The sequence below is a fragment of the Trichechus manatus genome, unplaced genomic scaffold, assembly GCF_000243295.1.
Source record: "Trichechus manatus latirostris isolate Lorelei unplaced genomic scaffold, TriManLat1.0 scaffold00093, whole genome shotgun sequence".
In the NCBI taxonomy this organism is placed as follows: domain Eukaryota; kingdom Metazoa; phylum Chordata; class Mammalia; order Sirenia; family Trichechidae; genus Trichechus; species Trichechus manatus.
In genome coordinates, this window is record NW_004444029.1 from 7,548,529 (window position 1) to 7,553,924 (window position 5,396).

Here is a 5,396-nt window from a genome sequence, read left to right on the forward strand (position 1 = left end):
ACACTACAGGGGAAGTCACCACAACAGGACTAAACCAAAAGCTAAGAAGTTTCCTGAATACAATCAAACCCTTTGAGGGACAGTGTAGCAGGGGTGGGGGTCTGGGATCATGCTTTCAGGGGACATCTAGGTCAATTCGCATAACAAAGTTTATTAAGAAAATGTTTTGCATCCCACTTTGGTGAGTGGCGTCTAGGGTCTTAAAAGCTAGCGAGCAGTCATCTAAGATGCATCAATTGGTCTCAACCCACCTGGAGTGAAGGAGAATGAAGAACACCAAATACACAAGGAAAATATTAGCTCGAAAGACAGAAAGGGCCACATAAACCAGAGACTCCATCAGCCTGAGACCAGAAGAACTAGACAGTACCCAGCTACCACCAATGATCGCCCTGACAGGGAACACAGCAGAGAGTCCCTGACAGAGCAGCAGAAAAGTGGGGTGCAGAATTCAAATTCTAGTAAAAACACCAGACTTAATGGTCTGACTGACACTGGGAGGACCCTGGAAGACATGGCCCCCGGACTCTCTGTTAGCCCAAAACTGAAACCATTCTCGAAGCCAACTCTTTAGACAAAGATTAGACTGGACTGTAAGACATAAAATGATACTCGTGAGGAGTGTGCTTCTTAGATCAAGTAGATACATGAGAATAAATGGGCAGCTCCTGTCTGGAGGCGAAATGAGAAGGCGAAAAGGGACAGTAGCTCGTTGAATGGACACTGGAAATCCGAGGTGGAAAGGAGGAATGTGCTGTCACATTATAGGGAGATCAGCTAGGGTCACATAGAAATGTGTATATAAATTTTTGTATCAGAAACTGACTTTAACTGTAAACCTCCACTTAAAGCACAATTTAAAAAAAAAAGTTTTAGTTCAGCTCATGGATCCTTAGATCTTTGTCTCCCCTAGTCCAATACATATGACTAGGGTGATCATGTAGTCATTGGGACTGTGGACTAAGAGAAGTTCCTGCAGCAAGGAAGCATCTTCTCCCAGAGCCTTCAGAGAGAGCATGGCCCTGCTGACACCCTCAATTCAGACTCCTAGCCTTCAGCGCTGTGTGCCTATACATTTCTGTTCTTATAAGCCGCCCAGTGTATTACAACAGCCCTGGGACGCTCACAGAGGCACCCTGCAGCTGACTGAACCAGCAGCCCTGAGTTGGGACTGAAAAGTTGATTACCTTGGTGCCTCACCCTGGGCCCCAAACTAGTGGGGCTGAGAAGCAGCAGGCCTTAGCAGGAGAGCAGATGGGGATCCCAGGCCTTTGTCCAATACCTCCACTTTAAGAGTTCTTTGGAGCCCTGGTGGTGCAGTGGTTATGAGCTTGCCTGCTAACCAAAAGGTCGGCAATTCAAATCCACCAGCGGCTCCTTGGAAACCCTATGGGGCAGTTCTACTCTGTCCTATAGGGTCGCTAAGAGTCAGAATCCACTCAACAGCAATGGGTTTTGTGGGTTTTTTTTTTTTTGACGGGGACCGAGGGGGTTTGCCAGGCAAAGAAGGAATGCGCTGAAGAAGATGAAATTAAGGGTGTGGCCTTCCTGCCTATTGTTCCGAATAGCCTGGAGGCAGTGGCCATTAAATTCAGGGAGTAGGGTATTGGCAGAGCTCTAAAGCCAGGCTAAGAGCCAAAATTCTCAGGCTTGAAGACAGTCTAGAAAAAATTCTTGGCTGTGCTTACTTGCATGTAGAGTTAGTTGGAAATAAATAATTTAAAAAATCTACTAGGTTTAAGAGAGAACTGATTTAATTAAAAAAAAACAAAAAACAATATCCGGTCACAGCCTGGAACCATTCAACTCTAAAGCAATCTCTGGCCCCAGGTAGTCCCGGCAGGAAGAGAAGGGCATTGTCTCCCGCAGTGGAGGGATGGTGGACCCAGGTTCATCCCAGGGAGAAGACTGAGGACTGCCAGAGGGGCTACTCGAGGAAATTACTCCTTACCAAGACAGGAAGTCCTCACTGTTTCTTTCTGGTAGGATTGATTACTACTGGATTTTCCCATTTGCCCGTTTCTCTGAGTGGGAGTTTTAATTACAGTTTTCCTGGTCTTCCCCATTTTTGTATATTAGGTCTTCTGGGCACTATAACTGGTCGTTAAGCTTATGCATCGCAGGACTGTGAGAAGCCAGGCTCATATCTGGTGGAGAGGATGGAACCCACCCAGAGATCCTGAATATTAAGCCAGATGCGTCCATGGATGAGACTTTGGGATTATCTCCTTTGGGGGCAGGCAATGCACTCCATATAAAGGGGAGAAGAGAGTGTACAGGAAGATAGGAGGTAGCAATGGGTGGTGATCTCACCCAGTTGCAATTTAACCCACTTATCTCTTGCCAGCATGTACTGTAGAGTCTGTAAAGCTATTCCTAGCCCTCCCTGAAGCTAAGAGTGGCCATGTAGCAAAAATCTGATGAAGGCATAAGGAGAAATCTGCTGGGGACTTGATAAAGTGTTTCCTTCATTCCTTCTTGTTTGCTTCATTCCCTCTTGTTCTCTTTCTTCCAGTCTAGAACCTAGACGTGAAGCTGGAGATGGAGCAGCCATCTTCCAACCATGTGCAACAAGATGAAGATAGAAGCCAACCCTCCAGGAATAGAGGAAGGAAGGAAGAAACACAGGAGAAACACCGGAAAGAGCAAACCAAGTCTGAGTCCCCACGGCGTTGTTAACAGCGGCCTCAGCCCAGGGCCGCTTGCTTGCAAACTTGTTCCTTGAAAACACAGCCATACACCTGGATGTTTAAACCTCATACACATACATGTTTCCCGCTAATTATCAGGGAAATGTAAATGAAAATAGTGAGATACCATTTTATGCTCATTAGATCTAAGGGCACAACTTGTAAAGTCCGAACGTATCAAGTGTTGTCAAGGAAGTGCAGAAACAAGTATTTTCCTACATTGCTGGTGGAAGGATAAATTGGTGCAGCTAGTATAGTTGAGGAGCCCTGGTGGCCTACTGGCTAAGTGCTACGGGTGCTAACCAAAAGGTCAGCAGTTCGAATCCACCAGCCGCTGCTTGGAAACCCTGTGGGGCAGTTGTCCTCTATCCTGTAGGTTGGCTACGACTCAACAACAACCAGAGTATAGTTGAGGATAGATATAACAATTGCACTTTCAAATATTAATCCTAGGCCCTTGCTATTTAATGTTTTGGCCTATGGAGTCCAAGAATCCTTGGCACTTGTGTGCAAGAAGATGCAGATAAGGATGTTCATTGCAGCATTGCTTGTAATAGAAGAAAAAAGGATGGGGAGGCTTAAATGCTTATCAGCCGTGGAGCTTCCATTCAAACCTGACCATTGCCTCCACAGTTCTTAACCACCATGCCATGTGCAAGGCACTGTTAGGTTCTGAGGGTACAGGACTCCATAGATTGCAAGCAAAAGATAACTTTATTGACATGTCCAATTCTACTTTATGGAGTCCTGCTTGTTCAATGGAATTGTTACACAAAGTTTAAAAACATGCAAAACAATATCATAATGTTTAACAATGCATATGTGGTAACAATACCAATAAATGTATGGAAATTAATTTCATTTAAGTTAAAGTTTCTCCTCTCCCCCAGTTGATAGAGTGCAGTGGGAAAAGGGGATGCTGGCCTACTTTCCCTATTTCTCTGCTTTGTGCTTCTCTTTTTGCTCCCTGCTCAACTAGACACAGTTTCTGACCCCTCCAAGTTTGGGGTAAGAGGGAGGAAGGGAGAAGTGGTAAGGGACAGGAAAGACCTTATCTAGTACTATGTTATCTGGAGTTGGTGATCACTGCCCTTACTTTTTCTATATCTGTTATAATGTCACATGGGTTTTTTCTCCTTTATCTGGTTAATGTAGTAAATTACATTAATAGATTTCCACTTTATATTCCTGGAATAAACTCAGGTTTGTTATGATGTATTTTTTAATGATATATTGTTCAATAAAATTCATTGATATTTTGTTTAGGATATTTGCATTTATTTTCATAAGTGAGATTAGCCTGTAATTTTCCTTTCTCATGCTGTTCTGTACTGCTTATGAAGTTACACAGGCCTCATAAAACAAGTTGTGAAGTCCTTCTTTTTCTATTCTCTGAAAGAGTTTTTGTGAGATTGGAATGATCTATTTCTTACATGTTTGGTAGAATTTTCCTATAAAACTGTCTGAACCCATCAGTTTTACACGTGTGTGTATTGTGAGTGTGTGTGTCTGTATGTTATTTTAACTGGTGGTTCCATTTTGATAATGGTTTATAGATTTAGAATTTCCATTTCTTCTTGAGTAAGTTTTGGTAATTTCCATTTAGAAAATTTCCTGAACTTTCTAATTGATCAGCATAAACCTGTTTGGAATAGTTTCTTAATATTTTTGAATTCTCTGATCTACCTGCAGTTATATCATCCCTACTATTACTTATTTGAGCCTTTTAAATTGCTTCATGATTTCTCTTGCCAGAGGTTTGTCAATTCTATTAGGGTGTCCAAACATTTATCTGCTATGCTTGTTGAGGCTCCTTATTGTTTCTTTGACTTAATGTCATAAATATCTGCTTTTATCTTTATTTTTTTCCTATTTTGTCTCCCCCTCTCTGCCTTCTTCTCTTTTCTTTCTTTCCTTCCTTCCAATCCATGAGTATGGTCTATTTCTCCATTTATTAGGTTTTCTTTAATGTCTCCCAACAATATTTTGCCATTTTGAGTGTAGAGGTTTTACACATCTTTTGTTAAATTTATTTCTATGTATTTTATGTTTTTTAATATTATTGTAAATGGAATGGTTTTAAATTTTCATTTTCCAGTTGTTTGCTTTAGTGTATAAGTAACAACTGACCTTGAATATGACCTTATATCCCAGGACCTTACTAAATTCACTTATTGTAGTTCTAGTAGTACTTTGTGGACTCCATAGAATTTTCCTCCTAATCAATTATATTATCTCCAAGCAGAGCCATTTGTCTCTATGGATTTTCCTATTCTAGACATTTCATATAAATGGAAACATACAGTAAGTGACCTCACAGAATCTTCCAATATATGTCTGGCTTCTTTCACTTAACATACTGTTTTCTAGGTTCATCCCTATTGTAGCATGTTATGAGTACTTCATTCCTTCTCATGGCTGTATAGTATTCTATCGTATGGATAGATCATATTTTGTTTATCCAGTCATCAGTTGATGGACATTGGGCTGTTTCCACTTTGTTGCTATTATGAGTAATGCTGCTATGAAAATTCAGGTACAAGTTTTTGTGTAGACATATGTTTTCAGTTCTCTTGGGTAATAACCTACAAGTAGAATTGCTGAGTGGTACAGTAACTCTGGAGCCCTGGTGGCATACCAAAAGGTCGGCAGTTTGAATCCACCAACCACTCCTTGGAAACCCCATGGGGCAGTTCTACTCTGTCC